Source organism: Nomascus leucogenys, chromosome 10 (assembly GCF_006542625.1).
Source record: "Nomascus leucogenys isolate Asia chromosome 10, Asia_NLE_v1, whole genome shotgun sequence".
Classification (NCBI taxonomy): domain Eukaryota; kingdom Metazoa; phylum Chordata; class Mammalia; order Primates; family Hylobatidae; genus Nomascus; species Nomascus leucogenys.
In genome coordinates, this window is record NC_044390.1 from 17,210,032 (window position 1) to 17,228,794 (window position 18,763).

At 35.3% G+C, this 18,763-nt stretch overlaps 1 pseudogene; it reads right to left on the minus strand.

Annotated features, from left to right (window-relative positions):
* Window positions 1-18,207: 18,207 nt before the first annotated feature.
* LOC115837175 lies at window positions 18,208-18,334 on the minus strand (annotated as a pseudogene).
* Window positions 18,335-18,763: the final 429 nt, after the last annotated feature.

An 18,763-nucleotide genomic window follows, 5' to 3' on the forward strand; every position in this document is an offset into this window, starting at 1 on the left:
GGAAGTGATTAAACTCTAGCATCACAGCTAACTTTCCATTCCTATGTATACATACTGCGTTGTGCTTCAAAATGGAAAAAATTTTACAGACAGAATGCACTGATCCATGTCATGTAAAGGCAATGTCAGTGGAACGAGAGCCCTTTTTGGGAATCGTTTGGTCAGGAGGCAACAGCAAAGTAGTGGGGGCAGGGCCCTTTTCTGAATGCATCATTTTATCTTTTATACTCATTAATCTACACTTGCAGGGAGCACCTGTTCATAAATATCAGTTAACCGCTTAGCTAGGAAGATAATGAAAGTGAAGAGCAGAATAGCGAAAATAAATGCCCTCAAGTTATGCTTTCCATCAGCATTTTTGAAAGAAAAATAAGACATATGAGCCCGATTATCTTTGTCAACTAAATGACAATATGAAAACTCAGAAAATAATATTGAATGCTTACAGTTTGCAAAGCTCTGTCTTTGGCTACACGAGAGACAGAGAAAGAAGAAAGTCGAGTCTAGAAGAAAAGGTTAGAATTTGATTATATATTTTCTTGTCCTCCAAGTGTTTCTAATACTCTGTCATATGCATGTCCTGTCACTTTAAAAAGACAGCAAATTCAACTTTAGAGTAGACCTTGCCAAATATTTAATCACAAAGAGAAATAGTATACATTGTTTTAATGAGCACTGTGGAGGCTTTTAAAAACACATCCCAAATGAATAAAGTATACAAAATATCTTATTTCGCTTTTACTTAATTGGATTTAAAAATTGTATCATTAAGAACGCATATTTTTAACAAGTCAATCATATGCAATGTAAAATAAAATGCTGATAATCTTCTCCCCCTCCTCATCTTCATGAATTCAGTGTGTACCCTTCTAGAATTTTCTAGGGCAGGTCTGTCTGAGAAATTTCTATGGCGGTGGAAATGTTCTGTCCCTGCCACTCAGTAAGGTATCATTAGTCATATGCGATTATCAAGCACTGAAAATGTAGCTGATGAGACTGAGGAGTTATATTTTCTATTGTATTTAGCTTTACAAATTAATTTATTTTTTATTTAGTTGTAAATTGACAAATTATACTTGTATATATTTATAGGGTAAAAAGTGATGTTATAATTTATAAATATTTATTCAGTTTTAGTTAATGTAAATTTAATTATTCACATGTGTCTTGTAGCCACCATGTTGGACAACACAGGAGCTAGAGTTTGTAAAAAATATATAAAGGTTTCTTGTTATTTTATAAAAAACAAAGCACATTACACAAATTGCTCTGTAACCTAATTTTGTTTTACTTAAAATGTGTCATAAATGTTCGTCCAGTTCACTATGTCTAACTTATTCTTTTTAAAGATGTATAACTTTAAAATCCACAATTTAGTCAGCAATTCTCCTTTTGATTAAAAGGTTTTCTTTGATTATTGCTGTTGTTTTTTCCATTCAAAATGCTTTAAGAGCCCAGTCTTCTACATACAGTGGTACAAAGTCTTATTTTATATAAACATATCCTGTCAAAGGCATGTGCAGTTTTAATTCCAATAGCTATCACTGCATTTCTAACAAAATCTTTCCAAACTTATTGCAATAACGCACATTCCCATGAGTAATGAGTTTGTGGAGTGTGATTTCCTCACACTCTTGCCAGAGCTAGATGTTATTAGGCTATTTATTTTTCACCAATCTGAGGTCAAAAAATGTATGTCAATTAAGTTTTAATTTGCATTTCACTAACCACTAATAAGAATAAATATGTTTTAATGTTTATTTGTTACTTAAAATATATTGACAATTTCTCAATTCAAAATAATTATCTTCTGATTCTCTTTTAAAAGTAAAAGCCAGAGATCCTAAAGTAATTGTATCATAAATAATTTTCAAAGACAAGAATCACCTGAAAATACACAGTTAAGAGATCTAAATTTCAGTTATATAATTACTATTACTGAATAATATGGTTTGCTATAGAACTAAGTTTTTGAGCATCCAAAAGTATAGTTATTAAAAAGGAAAATGAAAATTCAAGAGCAATATTTCTCAACGTGTGGTCTGAGGATCACCTGCATCAAATCAATCAGGGTGCCCAGAAGCTGACTTCCTGGTACCCGTTCTAGGCTCTTTAAACAATCATTTCCCACCTGGTACCCTGGGATCTGAATTTTCACAACTTCTTTATGTTATTTTATGCCTGGGATCTGAATTTTAACAACTTCTTTATGTTATTTTAAGCAACTAAGTTTTAAAACATTTAGTTTGAGGGACAAAGACAGTGTGATAGGATTTTTATTTTTGCTTAAATCTAAGTGAGTTTGAATAATTGGGACAAAAAGTACCCTAACAAGAAAGCTGTAGTCATGGAAACAAATTTCAAAATACTATAAGAATAAATTAAAAAGCTTTATGACACAAACACCAGTCTGTATTAATTAGTATTAAAGTGTTTGTAGGCCTTTCATGGCTTTCCATGGATGGTCAACCAAATAAATATTAAAGAAACGGTTTAAACAGACTTTTAATTTTATAACAAAACAACCACACAAAATATTTCCCTAACCGCTAATTTTAAATTACTATCAAAATAGATGTTATACACTAAAAAAGCATGGTAAAATTAAAGGATATTGTTTTAAATAATAAAGGGCTGAGGTTTGGATTTTGGGTTTTGCATTCATTTGGCTCTCTGAGTCATTAGTCTTAATTTCAATTATCTGACTTCAGTTAAACAATGTGTGACGGGGAATCATAATACCTATTTCACAGAGTTATTTTGGAGAATTTAGTTAATTATAATCTATGAAAAGCACTTTGTTTACTGTGAAGTATTGATTATTAGGAACACTTTTAAATAGGATTTTTACACTTTGTTCCTACAATTACAATTTCTACTGTCTCTCCATTCCCGTACCTATTTTCCCCCTACCACTATTCCTATTACTTTATTGTGCATCTTTAAGTGCCAAAGACTCTCTAAAAGGAGGTTGCACTAAGAGTGACAATATATATGGGTATGGGACACATACTCATTTTAGGAATTGAAACTCTCATTCCAATAATTCCAATGATTTTATTGTGGCTCAAAGGGTCTCTGAGATTTGTGAGTGGTGTCACCTTAAGAATCTGAACATATCCTTACAATGGACAAAAAACCAAACACCGCATGTTCTCACTCACAGGTGGGAATTGAACAATGAGAACACTTGGACACAGGTGGGGAACATCACACACCGGGGCCTGTCGTGGGATGGGTGGGGGGAGGGATAGCATTAGAAGATATACCTAATGTAAATGACGAGTTAATGGTTGCAGCACACCAACATGGCACATGTATACATATGTAACAAACCTGCACATTGTGCACATGTACCCTAGAACTTAAAGGATAATAAAAAAAAAGAATCTGAACATATCCTTACAAATGTTCCAAATGAAAGCAAATCATCATATGCTAAAAAATAGCATTTTACAGAAATAGCCAAAGGTCATGTGAAGCTAAGGCTGGTAAATAAGGTTTGTAATCAAGCTGAAAAATATGGCATCAGGTTAAACATGAAATGTGACTAAAGTATGGAACTGATTTTTTTCTCACGTGGAAAGGCAGACTACGAAAGCACTTTCAAAAAAGGAATTCTAAGATAGTTTGCTGGAGCAAATCATACAATGTACAAATTGGTATCCTTATAAAGTAATGGTCATCTCTCTCAACTATGCCCTGAATGCTGTCAAGCAATTCTATCACAGGATTTTATTCTGTCCATACTCCCACACTGCGTACACATTAGCTTTTCACACCTTCTTTGCTCTCTTCAATCCATAATGCAGCCCCCACACCTTCTCATTCTCACTAAATATTCTAACCTCTTCCTTCAAAGAAAATATATCAAAAGAATGAAATTAGCTTAACTTTCCATTGGCAAACATCCACAACTACTAGTATAATAATTGCTCTCCATTCGCGCTTCCTCTCCCACTGCAACTGTTAATGTGTCCTTCCTCCCCTTTAAGTCCCTGCCTTGCTCTCCTACTCAGGATCCTGCTCTCTGCCACCCTTCAGAAGCCTTACCCTTTGCATACTACTCCTCACTTGAATCTCTTCAACCTCTCCTGCCAGGCTGGATATTTCCTCTTCCTTAAGAGACAAAAGTCCCTTGATCTCACATTTCATTCCATTCATGATCCATTCTCCTTCCTTCTATACTCATAATTCTTTTAAAAAATTATCCACCTTAATGCCTCCATGTTCTCATTTCTTATGCATTTTTAAAACCATTCTACTTTGACTTCTGTCTGTATCACTCTACTGAAATGATCTTTGCTAAAGTTACTGATAACTAGAACAGCCACCTCATTGAAATGCTTTCAGTAGGACAGCAGGCTTCAATTAGGACAGTATTGGGCAAACTGGGACACAAGTTCTCTTATCTTAATGATTTACCTGTTGCTAAGTCTAATAATATTTTGTCTTCCTCTTACTTAGCCTCTCAGTTGGCCACTCCCTTGTTTCTAAAATACATACCTATGTCCTTAATCTTCTGAGAAACCCCTCCCACTTCTCTGCCCACTCCTTCTTTGTCTCGTAGTCCATTTCAGTCTCATTTACTTGACAATTAGATAGGTGAGTTCCACAAAGCTTAGTTTTAGACACCATTCATGTCCTAATCTATACTCTCTGCTTAAGTAACTTCAACAATTTCCATGACTTGGATTTTCATCTCTGTATCAATGGCTTTCAAAGTTAAATATTCAGCCTAGACTTCTCTGAGCATCACAGACACAGCAAATTCTCTAGTTGACAATTATAATTGGAAATTTTACACATGTACTGAGACATGAGGGTGTGACAGCCAGACAAACAATTTGGCACCACTTCTAATTCATGCTTTTATAATACTTTTAATCATATTTTTCATAAGAGGAAGAAGAAATTATTTATTGTATTATTACACAGAAACAGTTATTTACTTATTATATCTATATATTTTTAAAAAATTGACACAAACTCTTCCACATTTTTTTCTCTTGTAGCTTTTCAAACATCTTTATTAGAAACAATAAAAATATAAAGAAGTTTAAATAAAACTCTTATGAGAATAGTAATTAATAGAATAAGCAAAATATAAGTTATTACTTAAATATAAGTTAAATATAAATGTTATTAATTATAGCCAAGTATAAGTAAGTATTAATTCTTACTAGTAGACAGCATGATTCTGCAAATTTTTATCTCAGAATTTCAACCAACTGACTTTTGTAGCACATCAATAAGGAGGAGACTGAATCTTTTTTTTTTAATTTTATTTTTATTTTTTTTATTATTATACTTTAGGTTCTAGGATACATGTGCAAAAAAGGTTTGTTACATATGTATCCATGTGCCATGTTGGTTTGCTGCACCCATTAACTCATCATTTAGCATTAGGTATATCTCCTGATGCCATCCCTCCCCCCTCCCCCCACCCCACAACAGTCCCGGGAGTGTGATGTTCCCCTTCCTGTGTCCAAGTGTTCTCATTGTTCAATTCCCACCTATGAGTGAGAACTTGCGGTGTTTGGTTTTTTGTCCTTGCGATAGTTTGCTGAGAATGATGGTTTCCAGCTTCATCCATGTCCCTACAAAGGACATGAACTCATCATTTTTTATGGCTGCATAGTATTCCATGGTGTACATGTGCCACATTTTCTTAATCCAGTCTATCATTGTTGGACATTTGGGTTGGTTCCAAGTCTTTGCTATTGTGAATAGTGCCACAATAAACATACGTGTGCATGTGTCTTTATAGCAGCATGATTTATAGTCCTTTGGACATATACCCGGTAATGGGATGGCTAATCTTAAAGGGCATTTCTTAGCCAGAGGGGTGGGTGCACGGATGTTTGGTTTAGTATTGTTTGTTAACCTTTACACTTATGTTTTTATACATTATATTTTATAACAATGCTACATTTGATAATAAAAGTTAAAAATATATATTTTTATGTAGACTGACTTTCCTTCTCCTCCAGCATGATTCTCTTTCTCTTATCTGGAAGGGAGGATAGAATGGGAGATTGAGCTCTTATTTCCCCATTTGGCTATCAATGAACACTTATGCATGGAATATCTTTGTTCTGATAAATACAATTTTTAAATGTCTTTCTTCCTAGTTGATTGGGAGCTCTATGAATTCAGGGATTGTGTTTGGTCTTTTTTTTTTTTTTTTTTTTTTTGGTGTATTCCCAGTGCTAGGACTGTGCCTTGCTCAGCATTGTTGCCCTAAACCTGTCTGGCAATATGTGGAATTTAGCCATGAAAATAGTATTGAATAAATGCATTCCTCAAACATTTTATTCTGACCAGATCCAAAACCTACAATTACTTCCTGCTTTCTCTATGACTTTGCGTAAGTTACTCTCTGAAACTCATTTTTCCTGTTATAATATCTTATAACAATAAGGTTGGCCTGAGGATCAAATATATTAAGTAAAATACCAAGCATGGAACTTGCCATCTAATAAGTCCCAATAGTTCCATATCAGAGTTCTCTTGCAGTACTATAGAAATATCATAAAACTTGTCTTTAAAAAAGCTAGCTTTTTCCTATTAAATGAGATCTTTAGGCACTCTCTCATAGTTGTAATTTCACTATAGAATTTAGCTGTATGGGAAGACAAACTAGCACCTAATCCCAACTACTTCTAAACAAAAGTGGCAATACAATTTAAGGATAGTAAGAGGAAAGCCTCAATAAATGCACTGGCTATTGCATTCCCCACACAGAAAGTGGGATTTTTTGTGGCAGTAGAGAAACACATCAAGGAACGGCCAGATCGCACCTTTTCCTGTGTTTCACATTAGGTTGCAATAAACTTTCCACGTCCATGAGGTATTATAACAACATGTCAAGGCAATTTTAGATTTAATGGTAGAATGCACATTCTAGTACAAGGGAGATAAACTTTAAGCTGGGCAGAATGAATGTCCTTTCTAGTTGAGAAGAAACAGGAGGCACCAAAACTTCGACTGACATCAGAGCAAAGTAAAACAGTACCTGGATGTTTGGGGAATCCTTTGGCACTGCTGTGTAATGAGGAGGTGTAAGAGACTAATGCCAAACATACTGTTATAATTTTGTCTGCCAAAGGAAAAATTTAGCATGGTGTTATGTGTGTTCTTTTTAAAAGTAGCCCCACCTTCTCCTGCTTCCTTTTTACAAGTTCAAAATTAATTAGGATCTCCTAGACCTGCTTATTAAATGAAAAAAACTCTACCTACAAAACAAAGTTTTAAAAGCTATAATCATCCAGCAACTACTTCAGGGTGGAGCTGTGTAATTTTTTTTTATTACACTTTAAGTTTTAGGGTACATGTGCACAATGTGCAGGTTTCTTACATATGTATACATGTGCCATGTTGGTTTGCTGCACCCATTAACTCGTCATTTAGCATCAGGTATATCTCCTAATGCCATCCCTCCCTCCTCCCCCCACCCCACAACAGGCCCCGGAGTGTGATGTTCCCCTTCCTGTGTCCAAGTGTTCTCATTGTTCAATTCCCACCTATGAGTGAGAACTTGCGGTGTTTGGTTTTTTGTCCTTGCGACAGTTTGCTGAGAATGATGGTTTCCAGCTTCATCCATGTCCCTACAAAGGACATGAACTCATCATTTTTTATGGCTGCATAGTATTCCATGGTGTATATGTGCCACATTTTCTTAATCCAGTCTATCATTGTTGGATATTTGGGTTGGTTCCAAGTCTTTGCTATTGTGAATAGTGCCACAATAAACATACGTGTGCATGTGTCTTTATAGCAGCATGATTTAGAGTCCTTTGGGTATATACCCAGTAATGGGATGGCTGGATCAAATGGTAATTCTAGTTCTAGATCCCTGAGGAATTGCCACACTGACTTCCACAATGGTTAAACTAGTTTACAGTCCCACCAACAGTGTAAAAGTGTTCCTATTTCTCCACATCCTCTCCAGCACCTGTTGTTTCCTGACTTTTTAATGATTGCCATTCTAACTGGTGCGAGATGGTATCTCATTGTGGTTTTGATTTGCATTTCTCTGATGGCCAGTGATGATGAGCATTTTTTCATGTGTTTTTTGGCTGCATAAATGTCTTCTTTTGAGAAGTGTCTGTTCATGTCCTTTGCCCACTTTTCGATGGGGTTGTTTGTTTTTTTCTTGTAAATTTGTTTGAGTTCTTTGTCGATTCTGGATATTAGCCCTTTGTCAGCTGAGCAGATTGCAAAAATTTTCTCCCATTCTGTAGGTTGCCTGTTCACTCTGATGGTAGTTTCTTTTGCTGTGCAGAAGCTCTTTAGTTTAATTAGATCCCATTTGTCAATTTTGCCTTTTGTTGCCATTGCTTTTGGTGTTTTAGACATGAAGTCCTTGCCCATGCCTATGTCCTGAATGGTATTACCTACGTTTTCTTCTAGGGTTTTTATGCTTTTAGGTCTAACATGTAAGTCTTTAATCCATCTTGAATTAATTTTTGTATAAGGTATAAGGAAGGGATCCAGTTTCAGCTTTCTACATATGGCTAGCCAGTTTTCCCAGCACCATTTATTAAATAGGGAATCCTTTCCCCATTGCTTGCTTTGGTCAGGTTTGTCAAAGATCAGATAGTTGTAGATATGCGGCATTATTTCTGGGGGCTCTGTTCTGTTCCATTGATCTATATCTCTGTTTTGGTACCAGTACCATGCTGTTTTGGTTACTGTAGCCTTGTAGTATAGTTTGAAGTCAGGTAGCGTGATGCCTCCAGCTTTGTTCTTTTGGCTTAGGATTGACTTGGCAATGCGGGCTCTTTTTTGGTTCCATATGAACTTTAAAGTAGTTTTTTCCAATTCTGTGAAGAAAGTCATTGGTAGCTTGATGGGGATGGCATTGAATCTATAAATTACCTTGGGCAGTATGGCTGTGTTCACGATATTGATTCTTCCTATCCATGAGCATGGAGCGTTCTTCCATTTGTTTGTATCTTCTTTTATTTCATTGAGCAGTGGTTTGTAGTTCTCCTTGAAGAGGTCCTTCACATCCCTTGTAAGTTGGATTCCTAGGCATTTTATTCTCTTTGAAGCAATTGTGAATGGGAGTTCACTCATGATTTGGCTCTCTGTTTGTCTGTTATTGGTGTATAAGAATGCTTGTGATTTTTGCACATTGATTTTGTATGCCGAGACTTTGCTGAAGTTGCCTATCAGCTTAAGGAGATTTTGGGCTGAGACGATGGGGTTTTCTAGATATACAATCATGTCATCTGCAAACAGGGATGATTTGACTTCCTCTTTTCCTAATTGAATGCCCTTTATTTCCTTCTACTGCCTGATTGCCCTGGCCAGAACTTCCAACACTATGTTGAATAGGAGTGGTGAGAGAGAGCATCCCTGTCTTGTGCCAGTTTTCAAAGGGAATGCTTCCAGTTTTTGCCCATTCAGTATGATATTGGCTGTGGATCTGTCACAGATAGCTCTTATTATTTTGAGATATGTCCCATCAATACCTAATTTATTGAGAGCTTTTAGCATGAAGGGTTGTTGAATTTTGTCAAAGCCCTTTTCTGCATCTTTGAGATAATCATGTGGTTTTTGTCGTTGGTTCTGTTTATATGCTGGATTACGTTTATTGATTTGCGTATGTTGAACCAGCCTTGCATCCCAGGGATGAAGCCCACTTGATCATGGTAGGTAAGCTTTTTGATGTGCTGCTGGATTCGGTTTGCCAGTATTTTATTGAGGATTTTTGCATTGATGTTCATCAGGAATATTGGTCTAAAATTCTCTTTTTTTATTGTGTCTCTGCCAGGCTTTGGGATCAGGATGATGCTGGCTTCATAAAATGAGTTAGGGAGGATTACCTCTTTTTCTATTGATTGGAATAGTTTCAGAAGGAACGGTATCAGCTCCTCCTTGTACCTCTGGTAGAATTCGGCTGTGAATCCATCTGGTCCTGGACTTTTTTTGATTGGTAAGCTATTAATTATTGCCTCAATTTCAGAGCCTGTTATTGGTCTATTCAGAGATTCAACTTCTTCCTGGTTTAGTCTTGGGAGAGTGTATGTGTTGAGGAATTTATCCATTTCCTCTAGATTTTCTAGTTTATTTGCATAGAGGTGTTTATAGTATTCTCTGATGGTAGTTTGTATTTCTGTGGGATCGGTGGTGATATCCCCTTTATCATTTTTTATTGTGTCTATTTGATTCTTTTATCTTTCCTTCTTTATTAGTCTTGCTAGTGGTCTATCAATTTTGTTGATCTTTTAAAAAAACCAGCTCCTGGATTCATTGATTTTTTTGAAGGGTTTTTTGTGTGTCTATCTCCTTCAGTTCTGCTCTGATCTTAGTTATTTCTTGCCTTCTGCTAGCTTTTGAATGTGTTTGCTCTTGCTTCTCTAGTTCTTTTAATTGTGATGTTAGGGTGTCAATTTTAGATCTTTCCTGCTTTCTCTTGTGGGCATTTAGTGCTATAAATTTCCCTCTACACACTGCTTTAAATGTATCCCAGAGATTCTGGTATGTTGTGTCTTTGTTCTCACTGGTTTCAAAGAACATCTTTATTTCTGCCTTCATTTCGTTATGTACCCAGTAGTCATTCAGGAGCAGGCTGTTCAGTTTCCATGTTGTTGAGCAGTTTTGAGTGAGTTTCTTAATCCTGAGTTCTAGTTTGATTGCACTGTGGTCTGAGAGACAGTTTGTTATAATTTCTGTTCTTTTACATTTGCTGAGGAGAGCTTTACTTCCAACTATGTGGTCAATTTTGGAATAGGTGTGGCATGGTGCTGAAAAGAATGTATATTCTGTTGATTTGGGGTGGAGAGTTCTGTACCTGTCTATTAGGTCTGCTTGGTGCAGAGCTGGATATCAATTCCTGGATATCCTTGTTAACTTTCTGTCTCGTTGATCTGTCTAATGTTGACAGTGGGGTGTTAAAGTCTCCCATTGTTATTGTGTGGTAGTCTAAGTCTCTTTGTAGATCTCTAAAGACTTGCTTTCTGAATCTGGGTGTTCCTGTATTGGGTGCATATATGTTTAGGATAGTTAGCTCCTCTTGTTGAATTGATCCCTTTACCATAATGTAATGGCCTTGTCTCTTTTGATCTTTGTTGGTTTAAAGTCTGTTTTATCAGAGATTAGGATTGCAACTCCCGCCTTTTTTTCTTTTCCATTTGCTTGGTAGATCTTCCTCCATCCCTTTATTTTGAGCCTATGTGTGTCTCTGCACGTGAGATGGGTTTCCTGAATACTGCATACTGATGGGTCTTGACTCTTTATCCAATTTGCCAGTATGTGTCTTTTAATTGGAGCATTTAGCCCATTTACATTTAAGGTTAATATTGTTATGTGTGAATTTGATCCTGTCATTATGATGTTAGCTGGTTATTTTGCTTGTTAGTTGATGCATTTTCTTCCTAGCCTCGATGGTCTTTACAATTTGGCGTGTTTTTGCAGTGGCTGGTACTGGTTGTTCCTTTCCATGTTTAGTGCTTCCTTCAGGAGCTCTTTTAGGGCAGGCCTGGTGGTGACAAAATCTCTCAGCATTTGCTACGTGACGAATGCACAAGCCTCAGTAGTCGATTTGATCAACTGGAAGAAAGGGTATCAGTGATGGAAGATGAAATGAATGAAATGAAGCGAGAAGAGAAGTTTAGAGAAAAAACAATAAAAATAAATGAACAAAGCCTCCAAGAAATATGGGGCTATGTGAAAAGACCAAATCTACGTCTGATTGGTGTACCTGAAAGTGATGGGGAGAGTGGAACCAAGTTGGAAAACACTCTGCAGGATATTATCCTGGAGAACTTCCCCAATCTAGCAACACAGGCCAACATTCAAATTCAGGAAATACAGAGAACGCCACAAAGACACTCCTAAAGAAGAGCAACTCCAAGACACGTAATTGTCAGATTCACCAAAGTTGAAATGAAGGAAAAAATGTTAAGGGCAGCCAGAGAGAAAGGTGGGGTTACCCACAAGGGGAAGCCCATCAGGCTAAGAGCTGATCTCTCGGCAGAAACTCTACAAGCCAGACGAGAGTGGGGGCCAATATTCAACATTCTTAAAGAAAATAATTTTCCACCCAGAATTTCATATCCAGCCAAACTAAGCTTCATAAGTGAAGGAGAAATAAAACACTTTACAGGAGCTGTGTAATTTTTATGAGAGTATGAAATATTTAGATAGTCATTTTGTGTTTGCCTACTGTTTCTTAGGATTCCACCCCTTATAAGCAATCCTTTCTCTAACCTCTACAAATTCTGGTTATGCTTAAACTTAGAAAGCTGAAGCCCTAACTTCCTTTTTCTCCCTTCCTTCTCTCCACTTCTCTCCCTTTTTTCCTTTCAACAAACATTTACTGAGCACTTACAATTGGACACTTTTTTAAGATTCAATAAATGATCCTGTATTCTTTATAATAGCCTTAGAAAATAAATCATATTATAATTTTCTCCATTAAACAAAAAAATGCTAAGACAAATTAAGATTTAGAGATGGCAAGAAGTTTGTTCAAGGTCACACAAGTAGGTAGTGGGGGAGTTGAGCTTCATCACGTTAGCTACAGATTCTGTATTCTAACAAATTAAACAACACTGTCTCTTAGTTGTGTGCAAAGTGCATCAAAGTATAATAACAAGATAAATGTTTATATATGTATGTAGAAGGTATGAGTCATCTCATAAATCTCAGAAGCCTGTCTCAGACATTTTTGCCAAGCATGCCTTTTCACAACAAGTCAGAGACTGATTAAGTATTTTAATATGAAAGATAAGAACTTTACCTTTCCAAAACAGTTCGCTGCAAAGCAGTTTGATTTTATGTAACATGCCTTCATTTTCTATGTTCGATTTGCAAAACATCCCTTACTCTTTGATGATTTTTGAGGTCTAGGCAAGAAATGAAATGGTGAAGTATGCAGAGAGTTAAACATGTAATTAAGAATATCTTCAAGAGGGCTGAAAGGAAGTCGTTTTTGCTGTATGTTTATCACTTGTATTGTAAAGGTAGATTTTGGTATTACTTAGCAGAAGACTCTTTTTGTTTTGTCTACTTATGCCTATGTTGTCAATATTGTTTTGAAAAAGTTTGCCTTAGCACAGAAAAAATGTCATACATTGAAATTTTTATTAAACCACATACCATTAAAATTCAGATGTTAACACAGATTCTCCAGACATGAAATAAATATAAGTATTTTTATTTCTTATCCATCCACTAATATTATAGATTATACAGGATGAACATATATATGAAAAGGTATGTATTACCTTAGAAAAGGTTAGTAACTTTTGGACTGTTGACAAGACTACGCATGCAGTAACTTGTGGTTACAATTTAAAGTGACATTAAATACTATCTTGTAGAACTTAACCTATATTGCTCAGGAGAAGTGTGATCATTCTAACTCATCCCTGGCAAGAAGGTATTGTATGCATAGCTTTATTTCTTTATTAAGAATATTAGGTTGGTGCAAAGGCATTGTGGTTTTGCCATTATTTCAACCGCAAAAACTGCACCAACCTAATACCATCTGTTGCACATTTCAAAAGACTCTTGAGGCTTTGTCCTGTATTAGAAGCAAGCTCCAGCAACTCCAGTTATATAAATGATGCCACAGTTATATAAGGTTCTTTACTTTTCAACAAAGCAGAACATCCTTATACTACAGATGAAATTATCATGGGAAATGTAAGATTGCACAGAAGATTAAAAACTAGAACCTCAAAAAGGATTACAAGAAAGTAAATATAGAGTAATACATCTCTCTTCTTACTTTTGTAACTTTAAATAGTAGTTGTTGCTTGGGTTTATATTGTGTATTATTAACACTAAAATATATATACTTTAATGTGGAATTAATGCCACAGATATGGGAGTATATTCATTTATGTATATTCATTTATGCATTATATATGCATGTTAGTAGCCTGTTTCTTAATGAAGTACTAGCAGATATTTTTTGAATTTTGTTTTTTGGTTAGTCATCATTCAAGTTGAAACCTTGACACACACATCTCTAGTCCACTGGCACATAAAATTATTGTTTTGTTCAAATGACTCAGTAAATCAGGAATTTGTGTCATCAAAGGTGTGTTAAAGTTGCTCTGGAAAAAAAATAAGTCAATTCTCTATACCAGGAAAAATTATACTACATATGTATAGTACTGTAAAATGAGTAGGAGCACCATAGCTAGACATACATGGGTTCAACTTCCTCCCTGGCCAGTTTTTAGCTGAATTACCTTGAACCTCAATTCCCTCATCTAAATTGGGATAATAATTTGTATTATATAGAAGTGACATGAAGATGCATGGGAGATGAAATGAAAATTAAAGCAGGTCCAGAGGTAGAATAGCCAAACATGATGATGACGTTAAAGGCTATTATTATGAACTATGTGACAGGCACTGCATCAAGGGCTACACATACATATTTAAATCTCTCAACAACCCCATTAAGTAGCTTTTACTATCCCAAATTTACACAAGGCAAATAACATTCAAGGACATTTTTTAAAACTGGTCAAGATATCACCGTTATTAGTTGACCATATGGGATTATTGAACCCATGCCTTTGTGATACCGAAAGTTGAGCTTCTTATTACCATACTTATACAAAACCTCAGGTGCAGTATCTGGGATGGAATACATACTCAGCAAAAGTAGACTAGTTCTGTGTATGTGTATGTATATGTGTATGTATTTTACTAGAAAAAAAGTATTTTCTCTATTGGTTATCCCATGTGAACTAGGTTTTAAATGTCTTTGTATTGTTATGTGACACATAATAAAATTACTGTTTCTCATTTCTATTATCTTAAATTATTTTTCAAATATTTCTTCAAATATATATATTTTTAATTTTTGTAGATTCGGGGAATACATGTTCAGGTTCGTTGCATGGATATAATACATAATAGTGGCTGGGCGCGGTGGCTCATGCCTGTAATCCCAGCACTTTGGGATGCTGAGGCGGGCAGGTCACCTGATGTCAAGAGTTCGAGACTAGCCTGTGCAAACATGGCAAAACCCCATCTCTACTAAAAATATAAAAATTAGCTGGGGGTGGTGGTGCACATCTGTAGTCCCAGTTACTCAAGAGGCTGAGGCAGGAGAGGTGGAGGTTGTGGTGAGCTGAAATTGTGCCACTGCACTCCAGCCTGGGCAACAGAGTGAGACTCTGTTTCAAAACAAACAACAAGCAACAACAACAACAAAAACATAATAGTGTTGTACCCAATAGGTAATTTTTCAACTCTAACTCATCTTCTTCCCTCCTTGCTTTTGAAGTTCCCATGATTTCCTTCTGTATATTCATGTGTACTCACTGTTTAGCTCTCACTAACAAGTGAGCACATGTGGTGTTTGATTTTCTGTTTCTGAGTTATGTTACTTGGATATGGCTTCCAACTCCATCCATGTTGCTGCATAAGAGAGGATTTCATCCTTTTCTATGGTTGAGTAGTATTCCATTGTGTATCTATATAACATTTTCTTTATCCAATTATCCACTGACAGACACTTAGATTGATATCAAGACTTTGCTATTGTGAATAGTGCTGTCATAAACATTAAGAATGCAGATGTCTTTTTGATATAATTATTTATTTTCCTTTAGGTAGATACTCAGTAGTAGAATTGCTGGGTCTGATGGTAGTTCTAATTTTAGTTCTTTAAGAAATCTTCATACTGTTTTCCATATAGGTTGTACTAATTTATATTCCCACCAGCAGTGTAGAAGCATTCCCTTTTCTCCACATCTTTGCCAACATCTGTTATTTGTTGACTTCTTAATAATATCCTGACTGGTATGAGACGATATTTCAATGTGATTTTAATTTGCATTTCTCTGATGATTAGTAATGTTGAGCATTTTTTCATATGTTCATTGGCTACTTGAATATGCTCTTTTGAGAAATGTGTTTGCGTCGTTTGCTTAATTTTTAATGAGGTTTGTTTTTTTTCTTGTTGAGTTGTTTGAGTTCCTTGTAGATTCTGTACATTAGACATTCGCTGGATGAGTAGTTTGCAAATATTTTCTCCCTTTCTATAGGCTGCTTGTTTCACTGTTGATTATTTCTTTTACTGTGCAGAAGCATTTTAGTTTAATTAAGTTCCATTTGTCTATTTTTGTTTTGGTTGCTTTTGCTTTTGAGATCTTAGTCATAAACGCCAATGTCCAGAAGATTTGTCACTAGGTTTTCCTCTTTCTTCTTCTCTTTAGTAGGTTTTTACTGGGATTTTTGTAGTTTCAGATCTTATGTTTAAGTCTCAATCCATCTTGAGATAATTTTTGTATATGGTGAGAGATATGGGTCCAGCTTCATTCTTCTGCATATGGCTATCCAATTTTTCTAGCAACATTTATTGAATTGGGTGTCCTTTAACCATAGTATATTTGTGTCAACTTTGTTGAAGATCAATTAGCTGTTTGTGGCTTTACTTCGGGGTTCTCTATTCTCTTCCATTGATCTATGTGTCTATTTTTAAACCAGTACCATGCTACCTTGGTTACTATAGTCTTATAGTATAATTTAAATAGGGTAATGGGATGCCTGCAGCTTTGTTCTTTTTACTTAGTATTGCTTTGGCTATTCAGGCTCTACTTTGGTTCCATATGAATTTTAGGAATTTTTTTCTAATTTTTTAAAAAGTAACATTAATGATTTAGTAGGAATTATGTTGAGTTTGTAGATTGCTTTGAGCCATATAGTCATTTTAATGATACTAATTTTCCTAAACCTTGAGTATGAGATATTTTTCTGTTTGTGTCATCAATGACTTATTTCATCAGTATTCTGTAGTTCTCCTTGAAAAGACCTTTCATCTCCTTGGTTGAATGTATTCCTAGGTATTTTGTGTGTGTGCTGTTTGTTGTAAATGGGATTGAGTCTAGATATGTTTCTCAGCTTGAACATTATTGGAGTATAAAAATGCCCTGATTTTTGTGTGTTAATTTTGTATCCTGAAACTTTACTGGAGTCAGTTAACAAATACTAGAGTCTTTTGAGTTTTTAAGTATAAGATCATGCCATCAGCGAACAGAGATAATTTGATTTCCCCTTTTCCTATTTGGGTGCTTTTTATTTCTTTCACTTGTCTGATTGCTCTGGCAAGAACTTCTGGTACCATGCTGAATAGGAGTGGTGAGAGTGGACATCCTTGCCTTGTTCCAGTTCTTAGGGAGAATGCGTGCAACCTTTCCACTTTCAGTAAGATGTTGGCTATAGGTTTGTCATAGATGGCTCTGATTACTTTGAGGTATGTTCTGTTGATGCCTAGTTGGTTGCAAGTTTTTATCATAAAGAAAGGATTTTATTGAATGATTTTTCTGCCTCTACTAAGAAGATCATGTTTTCTGTTCTTAATTCTGTTTATGTGAATTTACACATTTATTGATTTTTTTACACATTTTTTGACTTTTGTATATTGAACCTCCTTTGCATCCCTATAATAATACTCACTTGATCATGATATGTTATCTTATTTATGTGATGTTGGATTCAGTTTGCTAGTATTTTGTTAAGGACTTTTGCACCTATGCTCATCAGGGATATTGGCCTGTAGTTTTCCTTTTTTGTTGTGTCCTTTCCTGATTTTGGTACCATAGTGATAGTGGTTTTGTAGGTGATTTATGGAGCAATCCTTTCTCCTCAAATTTTTTTGTTTTGTTTTTAGAATAGTTTTAGTAAGATTGGTACCAGCTCATCTTTGTTTGTCTGGTAAAGTTTGACTGTGAATCTCTCTGCTTCTGGACTTCTTGTTGTTGGAAGATTTTTTAAGATTACTGATTGTTTTTCTTTACATGTTCTTTGTTTAAATTTTCAGAGAACTAATTTTTTAATTTAATAATTCATTGCATCCTTGTTTTCTCATTCCTTCTGCTAGCTTTAGGTTTTGTTTGTTCTTGTTTCTCTAGTTCCTTGAGGTATGACATTAGGTTGTAAATTTGACATCCTTTTAATCTTTTTTGATGTAGGCATTCAATGCTATAAACTTTTCTCATAGCACTGCTTTTGCTGTATCCTATAGGTTTTGGTATGTTGTGTCTCTATTTTCACTCATATCAATTTTTTTTATTTCTACCTTAATCTCGTCATTTACCCAAAGCTTATTCAGGAGCAAGTTGCTTAATTTCCATGTATTTGTATAGTTTTAATTTTATTCTGTCATAAAGACATTATTTGATGTCATCCAAGGTACTTCAAATAATTTTTATGTTTTGAATTTACTGAGGCTTGTATTATGACTAAGCATATAGATTATTTTGGAGAATATTTCACACACGGATAAGAAAAATGTATATTCTGATAAGAACAAATACTACGCTTGATCTTAGCCAAAAGGCTGAGAAGTGATAGAAAAAAGTATATTCTGTGGTTGTTGGGTGCAATGTTCTGTAACTGTCTATTAGGTCCATTTGATCTAGAGTCCTGTTGAAGTCCAGAGTTTGTTGATTTTCTGCCTCAGTCATCTGTCTAGTGCTACCACTGAGGTGTTGAAGTCCCCTACTACTATTTTATTGCTCTCTATCTCTTTTCTCAGGTCTAGTAGTGTTTGTTTTATAAATCTGAGTGCTCTGGTGGTTGGCTCATACATATTTAGAATAATTATATCTTCTGTTGAATTGAACCCTTTATCATTATGTAACAACTTTCTTTGTCTTATTTCACTATTGATTATTTAAAGTCTGTTTTAACTGTTATAACTATAGCTACTCCTGCTTTTTTCTGTTTGTTTGTTTTCTGTTTACATGGTATATCTTTGTCCACCTCTTCATTTTGAGTT